The sequence below is a fragment of the Zea mays genome, chromosome 5 (genome assembly GCF_902167145.1).
Source record: "Zea mays cultivar B73 chromosome 5, Zm-B73-REFERENCE-NAM-5.0, whole genome shotgun sequence".
Classification (NCBI taxonomy): domain Eukaryota; kingdom Viridiplantae; phylum Streptophyta; class Magnoliopsida; order Poales; family Poaceae; genus Zea; species Zea mays.
This window is the reverse complement of record NC_050100.1, coordinates 159,003,174-159,025,084: the sequence shown is the minus strand read 5'-3', so window position 1 is coordinate 159,025,084 and position 21,911 is coordinate 159,003,174. Positions and strand designations below refer to the sequence as shown.

Genomic DNA, 21,911 nt, shown 5'->3' with positions numbered 1-21,911 from the left:
ACAAAGCAACACAAAATGTTAAAGGTTAAGGCCCTTCGTCCTTCGAAGCATTATTTCCCTTAGAACATAATGATCTTCAGACGAAGGTCATGAAGGACATACCTTCATGATTGCAGTATACATTAATGAAAGAAGAAGCATGTAAGATATAGAAAACAACGTGAATAATTATATAACATTATTGATTCAACTTTGTTATATTATGGATGAATAAATACAATATGGAATTAGATTCATACCTTCGACTTGATAGAAGGAAATTGTACAAGCGTAATGCACGAGCTAGTACAAATTAGCGTGAACAGTATGGGGTACTGTTCATCTATTTATAGGCACAGGGCGCAGCCTGTGTGGATTTACATGTGTGTCCTTTACAACCGGTTACAATCATAACACAAATTATCATGGGCCAATTGGTCTTTTCATCTTTAAATCGGTGCCACCCTTCGTCTCAAGGCGTGTCACTATGCCGAAGCTCCTTGGATGGTAGCTTCGGCTTTGCTTCTGTGTTGATCTTCCGAAGGTGTTTCTTCTTATAGGACCTTCGGTGATGAAGCAGACCCCCAACAGTAGCCCCTTCATGGTGCCAGATCATTTTTCGTAATGAGCTCGACCCGTAAAAAATTTTCTTAGGCTTCGGAATGCCAAAGGTCCGAAAAACACCTTCCCTGAGCTCGTTGTCGAGAAACGATTTAAATATTCCGAGTGCAAGGTGGTCCCACCATACAACGGGTACGCGCGATCTGGTGATTCACCTTCTCGCGCACTATGGTCCACTGTTCAATGGGTGCGGGCGACTGTTCAATGGGTGCGAGCGGCTTGACGATTTACCTTCCCACCTGCAGCACTATATAAACAGACGGGTAGATGTGAAGTTACCACAACATTTTTTACTATTGCACTGTTGTGCTGCCGAAAAATTTGACCATAGCCGAAGCTTATTCATCGTATTCTCAATCAGAGCATCGTCTTGTTTTAGCTTCGTCATAAGAGGGAGCTTCGGCAAAATTGCAAAAAGTCGTCAACTTCATCAAAACTGCAAGAAATTAAGTATCAAATGGCCAGAGTGCGCTCAACAGCTAGAGTTACGTGCGACGGAGAGGAGGCAGAAACTGCTGAGACTGCCCCAATCTCTGAAGTGATGAGGCAGTCAGGACTGGTTGTGACGGAGGGTGCCTCTGACGAAGGTGCACCTGCTGCCGAAGCTGAACAGGCTAATATTGAAGAGGGTGATGCTGGTGAAGAAGAGATAGATTATGACACCATTATGCCATCCAAACCCAGCCACTTGCACTTTGGAAAGTCGACTGTCTCCGAAGCTGATATGCCTATGATGATAAAGCTAGGCTACTTCGGGGAGACCGAGAAGAAGCTGATTCATTTTGACGGAGAAGAAACTACTCTGAAGCTAGGAAATGATGAGGTGGTAGTTTACAAAAGTTTCTTCAAAGCAGGATTGAGGTTTCCTTTGCATGAAATGATTGGGGATGTTTTGAAATATTTCGAAATTTATCTTCATTAGCTGACTCCTAACGCCATCGTTAGGCTCAGCGTCTTTATCTGGGCTCTTCGAAGCCAAGAAGTGGAGCCACTTGCCGAAGCTTTCTGCCGGGTGCACGAGCTTCACTATCAGACGAAGGCTAGAGAAGATGGGCTGCACGAGAATTTCGGCTGCTACAACTTTGCTTACCGCAAAGACATGAAGACTCCAGTGATCAACTATCGCACCAAATGGCCAACCGGCTGGAAGAATGAGTGGTTTTATGTTAAGGTTGATGAGGGGAAGGAGAAGATAGTTTAGAGCCCACTGGATCTAACCTTCGGGTTAACTAGGCCCCTGTGCGACATGCTGCAAGGGTCACCATGCCGAACAGCTGTGGGCGAATTTCGAGTTGTGTCTGAGCATATTGGTACTAGAGATTTGGTGCAGGAATACTTAGCCAATAGAGTATTTCCGATGTTAAAGGAATGGAATATGCCGAAGCTTAAAGGAGAAAAGAAAAAGAATGAACTTGTCCGACTACCCTATCACTTCAAGTTCAAGAAACATTTCAAAGAGCCTTGCCAAGAATGGTTGGAAATGATTGAAGCTATGTGCAATGAAATTTTGGGCAACTACACTAAGAAAGAAGATCAATTGATGAAAGCGGCATTCGGCACCTGACCGAAACGAAGGCTGAACCGAGTAATGGATGCCCTAAAATTTGAGTACCCTGACTATGAACGGTTAAGAAAGGGTGCCGAAGGGCCAAAGCGAAAAAGAGTTGTCAGTGTTATGAAGAGGCAAGCTGTTAGAATGATAGAAGAAGATGAGAAAGCTTTGAAAAAGAAGAAGTCCAGCCCCGAGCCGAAGGTGGCTGAACCGAAGAAAAGAAAAGCTTTGGCTGCGAAGCCAAAAGCAACTGATATAGAGGAAGAAATTCCTTCAACGCCTCCTGCTGCTGACGTGGAGGAAATTTTAAAGGTAATGACCGAATCTTTACCTCTCAAGCTAAGTCCACTAGGGCCACAACTGATGAAGCTTTTACAGAAGAAGGAGGAGCCTGCGGCAATCAAGAAGCCCGCTGAAAAAAGGCGAAGGATCATTACTGTTATTGATGCTATTGAAGAAACGCCACCGCCGACCTCGGCGTCAAAAACACCGGCTGCCGAAGATACTGCAGCTACCGAGGCTGCCCCCGCCGAAGCTGAGACGGCCGAAGATACAAATCTAGAGGGCACTTTTTCTGATATTGACAAGATGATTTTGAACATGGCCGCGGAAGAAGCTGCTACAGCTGCCAAAGAGACCCTGGCCCCAGTGCCCGGGAAAGAGAAGGAGATTGCCGAAGACACTTCGGAGGAAAAGGATTTTAATTTTCAAGACATACTTGGCCAAAAGTTGTCTAAGGCTGAGAAGGAAGAACTGAGGGATTATGCAATCTCATGCGAGTACCAACTAGGAGCATTGCTCTTCAGTGGCGTTGCCGAAGAGAGTTTAGGATGCCTCCGGGACCGGATTGGGGCGAAGGTTGTCAGCACTCTATCAAAGAGTGTTGGCTTTCCGAAGCTTGAGGCCAACCTCAGTAGATACCGGCGACAACATATCGTCGGCAACTTGTTTTATTCTAACTTTAAGGTAAAGTTCTTACCTTAATTTTTTGTTGTTTTCGAGATGAAGGTTACTTCTGATGAAGGTTATTTTTTAGAGTCTACTACTAAGTAAAACCTTGAGGATGCAACAAGATCTCGAGGACAGGAAAAATGAGATTATAATTGAGGGCTTAGAGGGCAAAATTAAAGATCACGAAGCTGCTCTGGAGAAGAAAGATTTTGTGATTCAAATAATGGAGGGTTCGCTGGCAGAAGCCCAAGCCGAGATTGCTAGATTAAACAACGAACTCTCCACAAAATCAGAAAACTTTGAACAAGAGAAGAAGGATTTTGATGCAAAGCTTGAAGCTGAAGTTACAAAGAGTTCAAACTTGCAAAAGGCATTGAAGGAACTTCAAGATAAATGTCTGAACTTCGGCAACAGTTGCGTGCAACGACTGAAGCAGGTCTTCAACTCTGTTGGAGCTAGTTCTGAAAAGTTTAAACCTTCAGCTGAAAACCTGCCAGGCATCTTTGATCATATTGAAGGCAAAGTTGATGCTCTTGATGAAGTCATAGCTGGGCATGGTGACTTCTGCGCTCTGCTAACTTCTCGTGGCACGGCTGTTGCTTTTATGAAGGCTGGTTGCACACACGAGAATATTGTAAACAGGCCGAATTTCAGCTTATCACCAGCGGACTTGAATGACATCCCCGGCCTGGCCCGAAGCATTGGGAACAGATTCATAACTCAAATTTGGGCAAAGGGTGGACGAAGCTTGGCTGGTGACGAAGCTCGAAGTCACCTTAAACCAGTAATAAACTCATACCTTGTGCTTACCTTTTCCTTGAAACTTGATTTTTCCTTATAATGCTTTGTTATGTACAGGATGACAAAGCTGAGAAGCAATGAGCCGAAGCTTGACGGATGATCCGAAGCTTAGCGGATGGTGATGAAGCCGAAGACATTTCTGTGAAAAAAACTCTAGAGAAACTTTTGAATTATCCTTGTAAAGAATATTGTAATTTAAGAATCAGATACTACTCTGTAAATTTGTCCATACCTTGTAATATATTTTTACCTTTCTGTCCATGTATGAACTGCTTTGATGTGGACGAAACTTGTATTTTTTGAGCCGAAGGCGAAAAACACCTTCCCTTCTTTTCGTACACAACGAAGCATAAATCTACTTCATTTCCTTTCGCCGAAGCCTTATCCTTAGAGCCGAAGAAACTGTCTGTATCTGTATGATATGATGATGATGATCCTATGTATGTCTAAATGAATGTATATGAATGCAATGGATGATGTGATGTATTGTGCAAATGAATGTCCAGACACACGCTTACGAAGCCACATCAAAACTCTTCATTCCCTTAGGAATGACTGAAATCTCTTTGCCGCTTATTTTTCGGCTGCACCGCTTATTTTTCGGTGTAAGTTCTGCATCCCCTTAGGAACGTCTTTTGAACTTCTTCACCTTCTATTTCGGCGGTATCACCGTTGACTTTTCGGTGTAAGTTCTGCATTCCCTTAGGAACGTCTTTTGAACTTCTTCGCCTTATATGTCGGCGGTATTTGGCTCTGCATTCCCTTAGGAACGACTTTTGAGCATAAAACTTACGCTGCGCTCCATTAGGAACGACTTTTTGTAGCTTCGTCGTGCTCTGCATCCCCTTAGGGACGACTTTCAAGCTTCTCTCTGTTTTTTTTCTTTGCACTCGATGGTGCATGCTCAGATTTTACATGTTACATATTTTTGGGGGATTTTGCTCTCGTAGAGCTGGATAAGAAAGAAAAAATTACAAACTATGGCCCCATTAAAAACCTTTCTCCCCCTTTGGAAAGGAAAAGGGTGCCATAGGAAAAATGAAAAAGATTACATCAAGTTACACATAATATCGTCGAAGCTCATCCGCATTCCAAGATCTAGGAATGTCGTTGCCGTCCATATCCTTCAATCTGTAAGAACCGGGTCTAGACGAAGATACCACCAGAAAGGGTCCTTCCCACTTCAGCTGTAGCTTGCCTACTGTGTCTGGATTGGCCACTCTCCGAAGTACCAAATGCCCTGGCTTAATGTTTTTCAGCCGTACTTTTCTGTCACGCTATTTTATTGTTTCAGCTTGATATTTATTGATATTCTCCACAGCCTGAAGTCTGGTCCCTTCTATAGCATCTTTTGCCATAGAATAATCAGCTTCGTCCTCTACCGAAGCTACTATTCTAATTGACCCTGCCTTAGCTTCTTCTGGGGTTATAGCTTCGTCACCAAACAATAACTTGAATGGTGTAAAACCTGTTGACCTTGATATAGTTGTATTGTGGCTCCACACCACTTTAATCAACTCTTCTGGCCACTTTCCTCTGGGTTGATTGAAGATTAACTTCATTATTCCCGTCATTATAATACCATTTGCTCTTTCGACCAGCCCGTTTGACTCTGGGTGCCTGACTGATGCAAAATGAATCTTTGTGCCAATCTGGTCATAGAAATCTTTGAAAGTTTCGGCATCAAACTGTGTTCCATTGTCCACAGTTATATCCTTCGGCACATCGAAGCGACAGACGATATTTTGCAAGAAGAATTTCTGGACTGTAACCGAAGTTATTGTAGCCAAAGGCTTTGCTTCAATCCACTTAGAAAAATATTCCACCACCACCACGACATATTTCAAATTACCTTGTGCTGGTGGAAGTGGGCCTAACAAGTCCAGGCCACATCTTTGCAATGGCCAAGTTGGTTGTATTAAATGAGTTAATGACGACGCTTGTTTTTGGTCCCTTGCACATTTTTGACAATTTTCGCACTTTTGGACCAGATCTGCTGCATCCGAAGCTGCCTTTGGCCAGTAAAATCCCTGTCTAAAAACCTTTCCCAGCAAAGGTCTAGACCCAATATGAGATCCACACAATCCTGCATGTATCTCCTTCATTAGCTCCATACCTTCGGTTCTGGATAAACACTTGAGAATAGGGGAGCAAACTCCATGTTTGTATAATTCCCCTTCTATTATGATATACGGTCTTTTTCTTGCTTCCATTCTTTTATTATAAACTTCATCGTCCGAGAGGCAGTTACCCTGTAGGAAAGATATGATTTCAGTCCTCCAATCTTCACTATGTACTGGAGAAATGGCTAGCACTGCTCTCACCATGAGTTCAACCGAAGGTGCCTTTATTGTTTCAAAAAATACTATCAAAGGTAGAGGGAGCCCCTGAGCCACTGATTTGGCTAATAGATCTGCATGCTCATTTTTGCCTCTTGGAATGTTTTTGACAGAGAAACCTTCGAAAGAAGCCTCCAACCTTCGAGCTGTATCCAGATATTTTTCAAGTTTCGGATCTCTTGCCTTGCTACTTTTATCTACATGGCCAGAAATGACTTGAGAATCAGTTTTTAGAATAGCCCTTCTTATTGAGAGCACCTAGAGGGGGGGGGTGAAAAGGTGATCCTGTAAAAACTTGAAACTTAATGCCACAAAACTTGATTAGGAGTTAGCAAAATAAAGCCAAGTGGCTAGAGAGGAGTTCTTGCAAAACACAATAACCACAAGATGATCAACACAGATAGGCACAGTGGTTTATCCCGTAGTTCAGCCAAGTCCAACACTTGCCTACTCCACGTTGTGGCGTCCCAACGGACGAGGGTTGCACTCAACCCCTCTCAAGCGGTCCAAAGACCCACTTGAATACCACGGTGTTTTGCTTTGTTTCACTATATCCCGCTTGCGAGGAATCTCCACAACTTGGAGCCTCTCGCCCTTACAATTTGATGTTCACTAAGAAGCACGAAAGTAAGGATGGGATGAGCAACGCACACAAGACACAAAATCAGAGCACAAACGCACACAAGTCACAACTCGAGCTCACAACACAACCCGAAGAGTTCTCTACTCAAATGGAGCTCTAGTTGCTATCACAAAGAATCAAATGCGCGAAATTGGAGTCCTGGTGCTTAGGAATGCTTAGAGAATGCTTGGTGTGCTCCTCCATGCGCCTAGGGGTCCCTTTTATAGCCCCAAGGCAGCTAGGAGCCGTTGAGAGCATTCCAGGAAGGCAATTCTTGCCTTCTGTCGACTGGCGCATCGGACAGTCCGGTGCACCACCGGACACTGTCCGGTGCGGATTTCTTTCCTGTTCTGGCGCAGCCGACCGTTGAAGGTTTGGAGCCGTTGGCGCACCGGACACTGTCCGGTGCACACCGGACAGTCCTGTGCCCCCTTCAGACCGTTGGCCCGTCCACGCGTCACGCGCGGATTGCGCGGCCGACCGTTGGCTCGGCCGGACAGTCCGGTGCACCACCGGACAGTCCGGTGATTTATAGCCGTACGCCGCCGACGAAACCCGAGAGCAGCCAGTTCGCCAGAGCCAGCCTGGCGCACCGGACACTGTCCGGTGCACCACCGGACACTGTCTGGTGCTCCCAGACTGAACTGTCTTTGGCTGAACAAAGCCATCTCTTTTCCAAATTGATTTCTCCTGTTTCCAGTACTTAAACACAATACATTAGTCCATAAAACAAAGTACTAAGTCTTAGAAACATACCTTTATGTTGATTTTCACTTTGTCCATCATTTGGCATAGATTAACACATGACCACTTGTGTTGGCACTCAATCACCAAAATACTTAGAAATGGCCCAAGGGCACATTTCCCTTTCAATCTCCCCCTTTTTGGTGATTTATGCCAACACAACAAAAGCAATACAAAGATGTGCAACATCAATGCAAATAAGAACACATATTTGTTTTGAATCAAATTTGGCATATTTGGATCATTCTTTGCCACCACTTGGTTTTGTTTTTGCAAATCAACCTCAATTTCCTATCTCTAAGTCAAACACACTTGTTGAGACATAAAGAGAGTTGTTCCAAGAGAAATTGATCAAAGATTTCAAAAACTCCCCCTTTTCCCCATAATCAACCATTCTCCCCACAAGAGGCCAACTTTTGACAAGAGAGACAATAAGAGAGTTTTGTCAAACCAAAAGCTTTATTCTACTATTTTCAAAATTCTCAAGTGGTAGAGCTGATCCATTTATTGCTTTGGCCTTAATTTCTCCCCCTTTGGCATCAAGCACCAAAACGAGATCATTTTTGGCCCTGGAACCCCATTGCCTCACCAAAATCTTCAATTAAGAGTAAAAAGGCAATAAGAGCATGGAGATGAACTTGGAATAAGTTACCCTCTCATCGGAGTGCAGTGGAAGTCTTGCATGGTCCAAGTCCACCTTTTCCCTTTCAAACCTCCTTTGAGACTAAATTAAGAAAACTCAAGCACATGGTTAGTCTCAAAGGGTCAAGTTGTAGCACATCTCCCCCTAAATATGTGCATCACTCACACATGGACTTTTGAGGTCCGGGGAGTGTTTGTACAACTTGAACACCATAAATAAACAACAATATGCATAAAGGAACATGATCAAAGGCATAAAACTCATGTATGCTACAAATCAATCCAAGTTCTGTGAATCTAAGACATTTAGCTCACTACGCAGCCTGCAAAAGGTCTTCTCATCTAGAGGCTTGGTAAAGATATCGGCTAGCTGGTTCTCGGTGCTAACATAAAACACTTCGATATCTCCCTTTTGCTGGTGGTCTCTCAAAAAGTGATGCCAGATGTCTATGTGCTTTGTGCGGCTATGTTCAACAGGATTATCCGCCTTGCGGATAGCACTCTCATTTACACATAAGAGTGGGACTTTGCTCAGATTGTAGCCAAAGTCCCGGAGGGTTTGCCTCATCCAAAGTAGTTGCGCGCAACACTGTCCTGCGGCAACATACTCGGCCTCAACGGTGGATAGGGCAACAGAAGTTTGTTTCTTAGAACTCCAAGACACCAGGGACCTTCCTAAGAATTGGCACGTCCCTGATGTACTCTTCCTATCGACCTTGCATCCAGCATAATCGGAGTCTGAGTATCCAATTAAGTCAAAGGTAGACCCCTTTGGATACCAGATCCCGAAGCAAGGCGTAGCAACTAAATATCTAAGAATTCGCTTAACGGCCACTAAGTGGCACCCCCTTGGATCGGATTGAAATCTAGCACACATGCATACGCTTAGCATTATATCCGGTCTACTAGCACATAAATAAAGTAAAGACCCTATCATAGACCGGTATGCTTTTTGATCAATGGACTTACCTTTTTTGTTGAGGTCGACATGTTCGTCGGTTCCCATTGGAGTCTTTGCGGGCTTGGCGTCCTTCATCCCAAACCGCTTGATCAAGTCTTGCGTGTACTTCGTTTGGGAGATGAAGGTGCCGTCCTTGAGTTGCTTCACTTGGAACCCGAGGAAGTAGTTCAACTCGCCCATAATTGACATCTCGAATTTCTGAGTCATCACCCTGCTAAACTCTTCACAAGACTTTTGGTTAGTAGAACCAAATATTATGTCATCGACATAAATTTGGCACACGAAAAGATCGCCATCACAAGTCTTAGTGAATAAAGTTGGATCGGCTTTCCCAACCTTGAAAGCATTAGCAATTAAAAAGTCTCTAAGGCATTCATACCATGCTCTTGGGCTTGCTTAAGTCCATAGAGCGCCTTAGAGAGCTTACATACGTGGTCGGGGTACCGTTCTTCCTCGAAGCCAGGGGGTTGCTCCACATACACCTCCTCCTTGATTGCCCCGTTGAGGAAAGTGCTCTTCACATCCATTTGGAACAACCTAAAAGAATGGTGAGCAGCATAGGCTAACAATATGCGAATTGACTCTAGCCTAGCCATAGGAGCAAAAGTCTCCTCAAAGTCCAAACCCGCGACTTGGGCATAACCTTTTGCCACAAGTCGTGCCTTGTTCCTTGTCACCACCCCATGCTCGTCTTGTTTGTTGCGGAACACCCACTTGGTTCCCACAATGTTTTGCTTGGGACGAGGCACCCGTGTCCAAACTTCATTTCTCTTGAAGTTGTTGAGCTCTTCCTGCATGGGCAACACCCAGTCCGGATCTAGCAAGGCCTCTTCTACCCTGAAAGGCTCAATAGAAGAGACAAAAGTGTAATGCTCACAAAAATTAACTTATCTAGAGCGAGTAGTTACTCCCTTGCTTATATCACCCAATATCTGATCCACGGGATGATTCCTTTGAATCGTCGCTCGAACTTGAGTCGGAGGGGCTTGAGGTGCTTCTTCCTCCATTACATGATCATTTTGTGCTCCCCCTTGATCACACACATCCTCTTGATGAACTTGTTCATCGTTTTGAGTTGGGGGATGCACCATTGTTGAGGAAGAAGGTTGATCTTGCTCCTTTTGTTCCTGTGGCCGCACATCTCCGATCGCCATGGTGCGTATTGCGGTCGTTGGAATGTCTTCTTCATCTACATCATCAAGATCAACAACTTGCTCTCTTGGAGAGCCATTAGTCTCATCAAATACAACGTCGCTAGAGACTTCAACCAAACCCGATGATTTGTTGAAGACCCTATACGCCTTTGTATTTGAGCCATAACCTAACAAAAACCCTTCTACAGCTTTGGGAGCAAACTTAGAATTCCTACCTTTCTTCACTAGAATGTAGCATTTACTCCCAAATACACAAAAGTATGAAACATTGGGTTTGTTACCGGTTAGAAGCTCATACGAAGTCTTCTTGAGGAGGTGATGAAGGTAGACCCAGTTTATGGTGTGGCAAGCCGTGTTCACGGCTTCCGACAAAAACCGCTCGGGCATCTTGAATTCTCCAAGCATTGTCCTCTCCATGTCTATGAGCGTCCTGTTCTTCCTCTCTACCACACCGTTTTGCTGTGGTGTGTAGGGAGCGGAGAATTCGTGCTTGATTCCTTCCTCCTCAAGGTACCCCTCCACTTGAAGGTTCTTGAACTCGGACCCGTTGCTGCTCCTTATCTTCTTCACCTTGAGCTCAAACTCATTTTGAGCTCTCCTTAGGAAGCGCTTGAGGGTCCCTTGGGTTTCAGATTTATCCTGCAAAAAGAATACCCAAGTGAAGCGGGAAAAATCATCAACTATAACAAGACCATACTTACTTCCTCCTATGCTTAGATAGGCGACGGGTCCGAAGAGGTCCATATGAAGCAACTCCAAAGGTCTTGATGTGGTCATCACATTTTTGGTATGATGAGAGCTTCCCACCTGTTTACCTGCTTGACAAGCTGCACAAGGTCTATCTTTTTCGAAGGTTACGTTTGTTAGACCTATCACGTGTTCTCCCTTTAGAAGTTTGTGAAGGTTCTTCATCCCCACATGTGCTAAACGGCGATGCCACAACCAGCCCATGCTAGTCTTAGCAATTAAGCATGCATCTAGACCGGCCTCCTCTTTTGCAAAATCAACTAAATAGAGTTTGTCGTTTAATACACCCTTAAAAGCTAATGAACCATCACTCCTTCTAAAGACAGACACATCTACATTTGTGAATAAGCAATTATATCCCATATTACATAATTGACTAACGGACAACAAATTATACCCGAGCGATTCAACTAAAAACACATTAGAGATAGAATGCTCAGAAGAAATAGCTATTTTTCCTAGTCCTTTAACCTTGCCTTGGTTCCCATCACCGAATATGATTGAATCTTGGGAATCTTTGTTCTTGACGTAGGAGGTGAACATCTTCTTCTCCCCCGTCATGTGGTTTGTGCATCTGCTGTCGATAATCCAGTTTGAGCCCCCGGATGCATAAACCTGCAAGGCAATTTAGGCTTGGGTCTTAGGTACCCAACTCTTGTTGGGTCCTACAAGGTTAGTAACAATGGTCTTAGGGACCCAAATGCAAGTTTTATCTCCCTTGCATTTTGCCCCTAATTTCCTAGCAATCACCTTCCTATCCTTTCTACAAATTTCAAAGGAAGCATTGCAAGCATAATAAATTGTAGAAGGTTCATTTACTATTTTTCTAGGAACATGTGCAATATTTCTCCTAGGCATGTGATGAATGACATTTCTCCTAGGCATATCTCTACCATGCACATAGGAAGAACTTGAAACAAACATTGCATTTGAATCATAAGCATTATAACTCCTATCATGATGAACATTTCTAGAAAATTTCTTATCATAAATAAATGCATGATTCTTTTGAGCACTATTAGCCATAGGGGCCTTCCCTTTCTCCTTGGTGGAGATGGGAGCCTTATGACTTGTTAAGTTCTTGGCTTCCCTCTTGAAGCCAAGCCCATCCTTAATTGAGGGGTGTCTACCAATCGTGTAGGCATCCCTTGCAAATTTTAATTTATCAAATTCATTTTTGCTAGTCTTAAGTTGGGCATTAAGACTAGTCACTTCATCATTTAACTTTGCAATAGAAATTAGGTGTTCACTACAAGCATCAACATTAAAATCTTTACACCTATTGCAAATCACAACATGTTCTACACAAGGGTTAGATCTATTTGCTACTTCTAGTTTAGCATTTAAATCATCATTAACATTTTTTACTCTCGAAATGGTCTCATGGCAAGTAGATAGTTCACAAGAAAGCATTTCATTCCTTTTAACTTCTAAGGCAAGATAATTTTGTGCATCTACAACTTTATCATGTTCTTCATACAAAAGATCTTCTTGCTTTTCTAATAATCTATTCTTATCATTCAAAGCATCAATTAATTCATTAATCTTATCAATCTTAGTTCTATCTAAGCCCTTGAACAAACTAGCGTAGTCTATTTCATCATCGCTAGATTCATCATCACTAGAAGAAGCATAAGTAGACTTTCGAGACTTTACCTTCTTCTCCTTTGCCATGAGGCAGGTGTGATGCTCGTTGGCGAAGAGGGACGATTTGTTGAAGGTCGAGGCGACGAGTCCTTCGTTGTCAGAGTCGGACGACGAACAATCCGAGTCCCACTCCTTTCCAAGGTGTGCCTCGCCCTTAGCCTTCTTGTAAGCCTTCTTCTTTTCCCTCTTCTTCTCTTGTTCCTGGTCACTATCATTATCGGGACAATTAGCGATAAAATGACCAATCTTACCGCACTTGAAGCAGGAGCGCTTTCCCTTCGTCTTACTTTTGTTGGGATGCTCCTTGCGACCTTTGAGTGCCGTCTTGAATCGCTTGATGATGAGGGCCATTTCTTCTTCGTTAAGCCCGGCCGCCTCAACTTGCGCCACCTTGCTAGGTAGCGCCTCCTTGCTCCTCGTTGCTTTGAGAGCAACGGTTTGAGGCTCGTGGAGTGGGCCATTCAACGCATCATCAACGTATCTTGCCTCCTTGATCATCATCCGCCCGCTTACGAATTTTCCAAGTATTTCTTCGGGCGACATCTTGGTGTACCTAGGATTCTCACGAATATTGTTTACCAGATGTCGATCAAGGACAGTGAAAGACCTTAGCATTAGGCGGACGACGTCGTGGTCCGTCCATCGTGTGCTTCCATAGCTCCTTATTTTGTTGACGAGGGTCTTGAGCCAGTTGTACGTTTGGGTTGGCTCCTCGCCCCTGATCATTGCGAATCTCCCAAGTTCGCCCTCCACCAACTCCATCTTGGTGAGCATGGTGACGTCGTTCCCCTCATGCGAGATCTTGAGGGTGCCCCAGATCTGCTTGGCGTTATCCAAGCCGCTCACCTTATGGTATTCATCCCTGCACAATGATGCTAGAAGAACAATAGTAGCTTGTGCATTTTTGTGAATTTGCTCATTGATAAATATGGGACTATCAGTACTATCAAATTGCATTCCACTCTCTACTATCTCCCATATGCTTGGATGGAGAGAGAACAAGTGACTACGCATTTTGTGACTCCAAAATCCGTAGTCCTCTCCATCAAAGTGAGGAGGTTTACCAAGTGGAATGGAGAGTAAATGTGCATTTGAACTATGCGGCATACGAGAGTAATCAAAAGAAAAGTTTGAGTTAACCGTCTTCTTTTTCTCGTAGTCGTTGTCGTCGTTGTCCTTTTGGGAAGAAGAGGACTCATCACCGTCGTCGTAGTAGACGATCTTCTTGATGCGCCTCTTCTTCTTCCCTTCCTTCTTCTTTTGACTCGAGCCAGAGTCAGTAGCTTTGTCGTCCCTCGGCTCGTTGAAGATGGTCTCCTTCTCCTTATCATTGACCACCATCCCCTTTCCCTTAGGATCCATCTCTTCAGGCGATTAGTCCCTTTGTGAAGAGAACGGCTCTGATACCAATTGAGAGCACCTAGAGGGGGGGTGAATAGGTGATCCTGTAAAAACTTGAAACTTAATGCCACAAAACTTGATTAGGAGTTAGCAAAATAAAGCCAAGTGGCTAGAGAGGAGTTCTTGCAAAACACAATAACCACAAGATGATCAACACAGATAGGCACAGTGGTTTATCCCGTGGTTCGGCCAAGTCCAACACTTGCCTACTCGACGTTGTGGCGTCCCAACGGACGAGGGTTGCACTCAACCCCTCTCAAGCGGTCCAAAGACCCACTTGAATACCACGGTGTTTTGCTTTGTTTCACTATATCCCGCTTGCGAGGAATCTCCACAACTTGGAGCCTCTCGCCCTTACAATTTGATGTTCACTAAGAAGCACGGAAGTAAGGATGGGATGAGCAATGGACACAAGACACAAAATCAGAGCACAAACGCACACAAGTCACAACTCGAGCTCACAACACAACCCGAAGAGTTCTCTACTCAAATGGAGCTCTAGTTGCTATCACAAAGAATCAAATGCGCGGAATTGGAGTCTTGGTGCTTAGGAATGCTTAAAGAATGCTTGGTGTGCTCCTCCATGCGCCTAGGGGTCCCTTTTATAGCCCCAAGGCAGCTAGGAGCCGTTGAGAGCATTCCAGGAAGGCAATTCTTGCCTTCTGTCGACTGGCGCACCGGACAGTCCGGTGCACTACCGGACACTGTCCGGTGCGGATTTCTTTCCTGTTCTGGCGCAGCCGACCGTTGAAGGTTTGGAGCCGTTGGCGCACCGGACACTGTCCGGTGCACACCGGACAGTCCGGTGCCCCATTCAGACCGTTGGCCCGTCCACGCGTCACACGCGGATTGCGCGACCGACCATTGGCTCACCGGACAGTCCGGTGCACCACCGGACAGTCCGGTGATTTATAGCCGTACGCCGCCGACGAAACCTGAGAGCAGCCAGTGGTCCCAGTCCGGACACTGTCCGGTGCACCACCGGACAGTCCGGTGCTCCCAGACTGAACTGTCTTTGGCTGAACAAAGCCATCTCTTTTCCAAATTGATTTCTCCTGTTTCCAGTACTTAAACACAATACATTAGTCCATAAAACAAAGTACTAAGTCTTAGAAACATACCTTTATGTTGATTTTCACTTTGTCCATCATTTGGCATAAATTAACACATGACCACTTGTGTTGGCACTCAATCACCAAAATACTTAGAAATGGCCCAAGGGCACATTTCCCTTTCACTTATTCCCATTGCCCTTAACTTCCGAAGCCCCAACAAGAGTGCTTCGTATTCAGCAATATTATTTGTACAACTAAAATCTAGCTTGGCTGCATAACATGTTTTGACTTTCGAAAGTGCTACTAGAACAGCAGCTGCTCCTGCACCGAAGGTTCCCCAAGAACCATCGCAGAACACTGTCCAAGCTTCGGCATCTTTATTTATCTCTTCTTCCTGAGCCCCTGGCGTCCAATCAGCGATGAAGTCTGCTAACGCCTGGGACTGAATTGAAGATCTATGCACATAATCAATGGTGAATTCATTAAGCTCTGCAAGCCATTTTCCAATTCTTCCAGTAGCCTCTCTGTTCCTCATGATGTCCTTTAGAGGTTGTGACGAAGGAACAATTATGTGGTATGCTTGAAAATAATGCCGAAGCTTTCTAGAAGCCATTAACACAACATATAATACCTTCTCCAATTCTGTGTAATTTTTCTTTGATGGACATAAAACTTCAGAGATGAAGTATACTGGTGCTTGCTTTTTAGCCTAACCATCTAGCTTCTCCTGTACCAGTGCCACACTCACTGCAGAATGCGAAGCTGCCACATATAAGAGCAATGGAGCCTCTGGCGCAGGTGGAGTTAATCTTGTTAAATCAATCAAATATTGTTTGAACTCTTCAAAAGCTTTTTGTTGTGTCGGGCCCTGTTGGGGACTTGTTCTCAAATGTTATGAGTCAAGAACAAGGCAACACAGAGATTGTTAAACGTTAAAGTCCTTCGTCCTTCGAAGCATTATTTCCCTTTGAGAGATAATGATTTTCAGACGAAGGTTGCGAAGGACGTACCTTCGTCAAAGCAACATATAAACGAGGAAAGAAACATATGGAATATAAAAGACAATGCCAACAGTTATTTATTACCATCAACTCATTTCTATTTTATTATTAAGGAAAAATAGAAATAATAACAAGTTACAAAAGTACCTTCAGCTTGAAAGAAGGTAAAAGTATAATCGTGACGCAAAAGCAAAATGCCTAGTCAGCGTGAACAGTACGGGAGCACTGTTCATCTATTTATAGGCACGGGACGCAGCCCATGTAAAATTACACCCATGCCCTTTACATTTGCTAATAACTCTATAATAATCCATCGGGGTCTAAATAGCCTTTTCCCCTTTAAGTCGGTTCCCTTTTCTGTTATCACACCGAAGCTCCCCTGCGCATAGCTTCGGCTCTACGCCATCCTTCGTATTCTTTGTGCTTCTTCACACTGTAGTTTTGACCTAAGTTCGAAGGTACCTGTTCATGTATCATACTCCAGAAACATTGTTAAATCATATTTTTGAGTACCTTCAGAAGCCGAAGGCCCCCAACAGTAGCCCCTCGCAATGTTAATTTGTTAGAATGATAAATTCAGATTGCGATATGGACGAAGGCCTTAAGCCGAAGGTCCGAAAAAACACCTTCCCTTTGCTAGAATAGCATCAGTCAATGACAAGCGGGGCCCTCCGACTTGCAACACACTGGCGTATAAATAAGAGCACACCGCGAGCACATCTGGCACGCTTTCTTGCCATCTGCTCTTGCTTACTCAACTTTTAGCTCTTTTGCGCACCAACACTTGCTTGGCTTTTTAGGTTTTTTAAGCTTCGGCTTTGAGAGCAGTTTTTTAGCATTTCCGAAGATGTCTGAAGATAAAAAAGCTGTTGCTGAAACGAAGCTGAGCCTTTCTGAGGAGAAGAACCTTGGCTTTCTTGAGTCAATAGCAAAGACGAATACAGAGAAGATTACAAGGGAGATTTTAGAAGGTTTATCTGGAGATACTGGTGATAGTGACAGTTATGATGTGAAAAGCGGCGGGGAAGACTCCGAAGATCGACCCTGGCGACCAAGCTATGCAATTTTTTGGAAAATCAACTATTAAACAGAGCCATCTTGACAATATGAGGGGGAGATATTTTCGGGATATGTCTATTGTGAGAGCTGACAACGGAGACAAGACTTGTCCTACTCCCGAAGAAAATGAAGTCGTGATCTTCCGAAGCTTTTTGAAGGCTGGGCTTCGGTTCCCTCTAAGTAGTTTCGTGGTTGAGGTTTTGAAGATATTCCAGATTTTTCTTCACCAGATTACTCCCGAAGCCATTATAAGGATGGGAGTCTTCGTGTGGGCTGTAAGAAGTCAGGGCTTGGAGCCAAATGTTAAAAGTTTCTGTAGCATGCACAAACTTTTGTATGAGACAAAGCCCTGGGGTAAAGAGCAGTATCACAACAACTTTTGCTGCTATGGCTTCGTTGCCCGCTCTGGGTCAAGCTGCCCTGTGCCGACCTTCCGGAAGCGATGGCTCGGGGATTGGATGATGGAATGGTTCTATGTGAAAAATGATTTAAAGGCACGAGAGGATATTAAGGAGATTATCATGCGCCCTATCTGGCAACGCTTCGGCCTTCGGAAGCCGAAGGTGGAAATTGACGAAGCAGCCGAAGAATGCCGAAAGGCCTTCAACATAGTTTGCTCCTTCATCGGGACAAGGGACTTAGTTCAAGAGCATGTGGCCTACAGGATATGGCCACTGGTAGCAAACTGGGATATGCCAAAGGAAACTATCAACAACCCCCACGAAGGTGATTTGGTTCGATTAAAATACACCTTCATATTTGGAGACCAGTTTGACGAGCCAGACGATGATTGGCTGAAGAGTGTCGAAGCTACAAGTGATGAACTGCTTGGGCCGTACTCCAAAACAGAAGATAATGCACTATCAGCGGCCTTCGGAAGCCGAAAAAAGAAGAGACTCAACATAGTTTTCGATGCTATTGGGTTCATGTATCCTGACTATCGCTACCCGTTACGGGGGCAAAAAAGAAAAGGTGCAACTTCCGGAAAAGATGATGCTTCAGCTGCTCCAAGCGAGCCTGCGCCGAAGAGGAAAAAGGTGAAGGTCCTTACTCACCGACTGCGCTTTATTGAACCGGCCACAGTGCCCGAGTTTGTCAGTGAGACCACTTCGGCTACTGAAGCCAAAGAACTTGCGCTTGCGCAGAAAACTGAAGAGCTGACTGCAACGCCAAAGGTTGAAAAAATTGAAGAGCCGAGAGCTGAAGGGACAAGAACATCAGAAATTTTAAGTCCTTCGGCAGGAGTTGAAGTGCCAAAAACCCAGAAAGGTCTAGCAATGGCCCCCAAAAGAAAAAGGATGGTTAATGTTCTAGATGTACTGGAGACAATAAAGTCTTCAAGCTCTACTCCGAGGAAAATTGCCCAAGCTCCAAAAACGCAAATTGGGACAACAGCCTCTGAAGCAAAAGCTGCACAGCGCCAGGCTGAGACCGAAGCTGGGCCTTCAGAGCCCATCATGGAGAAATCCTTGGAAACCAGAGAAAAAGAAACAGAAGCGGCAGAGCAAATTTTGGCTAAAAAACTGTCATTGCCACCCCCGAAGCATTTTCCGAAGCTCTCAATTATATTTTACGACATGCTTCGTGGAAAAAGTTGACTGAAAAAGAAAAGCGAGAAGCTCAGTTCTATGCCCAAAAATTGAAATATCCGAAGGGGCATTGATTTTCAACGGCAGCGGAGAAGAAGACTTCTTGTATTGTCTCCCAGACAGCAAGGAGATTTCTGTCTGCCGGGAGATGAGCAAAAGCTTCGGATTCCCGACACTAGAGGACGGGCTCTCGGTGCTGTCAAAAGATGAATTAGCCGACAACTTATCATACAATAGCTTAAAGGTGAGAAAATGAATTTTACTGAAAAGCAAAAATTTTCCATTTGCTTATACTTAATATCGTATTCCTTTTTAGGGCCTTATTCTTAGCAACGCTCGTAGGGCGCAAAAAGCGCTGAAGACGAGGGATGTACCATGGCCTTGAACAACCTTCGTTCCGAAGTAATCGAACTAAGGAACGAAGGTCTTGAGAAAGATTAAATATTAAACTCATTGCTAAATAAAATAAAAGAAGACGAAGCTACTTCCAAAGCCCAAGCTGACGCCCAGAAGTGCGAAATTGAAGATCTTCAGAAACACCTGGCTGAAGCGAAGTTAAAGTGTGCAATTGCCGAAGCTGACCGAGACGCCAGTAACTATTGGAAAAATTATTGGGAGAAGACAGTTGTAGAACTTTGGTCTTCAAAAGAGAAATGTTACGAAAAATCCATTGAATGTGTGCAAAAAATAAAATCTAGCTTCGCCAATGTTGGCGCATTCTCTAGTGAGGACAACTTCGTAAGGGGCGATCCTGAAGGCCCAATTGATTGGATCATCAACGAAGTTGAAGCCTTTGAAGAAGTTTTGAGTGGTCGCGGGGATGTCTGCGCCTTCTCAGGTGCCAGGGGAATCATGGCTATTTTGGAGAAACTAGGCTGTGACCATGTGAAAGCTTTGGCCCAAACCGAAGCTACCTTATCTATTGAAGATACAAAAGACCCCTCGGCCGAAGCAAGCTTAGTTGGCGGGAAATTCTTCACTGACATCTGGGAAAATGGCGGCCGAGAGATGGCGCACGAGATAATAAAAAAGAGTGAAAAAGATTCTCATGATGCAAAAGAAGCAACGAAGGCAGCTGAGAAAGCTGCGGAACTCGAAAGGTGGATATGTATTGCTTAATTGCTTTTGACTTTGTGTTTTATTTCTGTGACTTCGAACTTATTTATGTTTTGTATCGCAGCTGAACTATCTCCTCCCCCGGAGCCCTTCGAGCCAACGGCCGACCCAGAAGCAAAGAGAGAGGAAGAAATCACTAAAATGGCCGAAGCTATTTTGGATGAAGCTATTTCTCAACTGTTAAACGAAGCTGCTGAAGTAGTTTTAAAAGAAGAATAGCTGTTATTGTAAAAACATTTGGAATGTGATATTTGCTGAACAAAGTGTGTAGTATTTTTATAATTTTGAATGTAATATATAAGCTGCTTGTAACTCAATTCTTTACGATGCATGAAACTTTACATACATACCGTTTTTGAGCCTTCGGCGAAAAAACGCCTTCCCTTCTTTTCATGCTTCGTGAAGGATATCCATATTTCGTAAAAACATCCAATCTTCGTAAAAACATTATGCTTCGTAAGTAATAGATCTCCTTTTCATATTAGAGTTGACGAAGCGGTACTTCTTCAGAACTTATTTTGTGCCTTGGCACTGCTTCTTCAGAACAATCTCCGAAGATCAACATTGTATCCCCTTCTTGTGCCATTGATGCAATATGATGTATGATGTTATGCCATGCAAATGATGTGATGATGTTATGCTAAGCAAAATGATATTTGTGCCGAAGATACACACACATTCCCACAGTAGAGCACACAATCTTTTTGCTGTTTATTTTTCGGCTTCACCGCTTATTTTTCGGTGTATCAGCGCTGACTTTTCGCTGTAAGCCTCCCTTAGGAGCTTCTTCGCCTTTTACTTCGGCGGTATTCGCGTTGACTTTTCGCGCTTCGCCTTACACTTCGGCGGAATCAGCGTTTATTTTTCGCTGTAAGCTCTGCATTCCCTTTGGAACGAATTTTGAGCAGAAAACTTACGCTGCGCTCCCTTAGGAACGACTTTTTGTAACTTCAACAAACTTACGCTGCGTTCCGTAGAACGACTTTTTTGTAGCTTCAGAGATACTTTCTGTAGCCACGAGCTCTTAAGAACAAGTTTTTATGCTTCGGCAACTTTTTGGATTCCGTAAGTCTGTGTATAAGATATATTTTCACTATGGCAAAAACAAAGCTGTTACAAGAAATTGAAAACAACAAGAAAAACTTAGGCTTTCAATGATTGTTCCTTATTAAAAAGAAAAATGATAACGAATGCAAGAACTATTTCAGCAGCAGGATATCTTCTAGTAGATGTGCTTCGACTCTGGTACAGTACTGTTGACTGTGCGAGCTTCGGACTCCTCTCTGAAGTCTCGTTGCTGATGAGTGTGCTGGCTCCCTTCTAGCTGCTGGCCTCGTTGTATTGGTGGTGGAGGTGGAAGCTGTTGCCAAGATGCCTGAGATTGACTTGCCGAAGCAACAGAAGCTGCAGGATGGTTACCCACATACTCTGGAATGTACGGTGAGTGGTACGAAGCAGTATGCATAACTTGCTTCGGCTGGCTCTGTTGGGCTCCAGCTTCTGCTATCTCTTTTTGTTTCTGGATGGTGACATGGCACATTCTGGTAGTATGGCCCTTGTCCTCACCGCAGAATAGGCAATAAATTTTCTTGGGCTGATCCCCAAATCTTCCTCCGAAGCCCCTGGTGCCTCTGCCCCTTAGAGCTGGGGGCCGAGGATAGCTCTGTTGCTGCCCCGAAGCCTGGGAGGAATACTGTGGCCTCTGTTGCTGACTTCCCCTGTCGTCACTCTGAGTGGAATGAATTGATCTGATGTGCCTAGGGTGGAGTCTCCCTCCGAAGCCCCTGGTCATTTCGGAGAACCTGTAAGCTTCCTCCCTTCTTTGACGAAAGTCATTATCGGCGCGGATGTATTCATCCATCTTCTGAAGCAATTTTTCCAAGGTCTGAGGGGGTTTCCTGGCGAAGTATTGGACCGAAGGTCCTGGCCG

General features: G+C 44.3%; 1 protein-coding gene across 1 annotated transcript in view; it reads right to left on the bottom strand.

Annotated features, from left to right (window-relative positions):
* LOC103628598 (serine/arginine-rich splicing factor SR30) overlaps nt 1–21,911 on the bottom strand; it is a 51,729-nt gene that overhangs the window by 12,900 nt on the left and 16,918 nt on the right. The window lies entirely within an intron of this gene.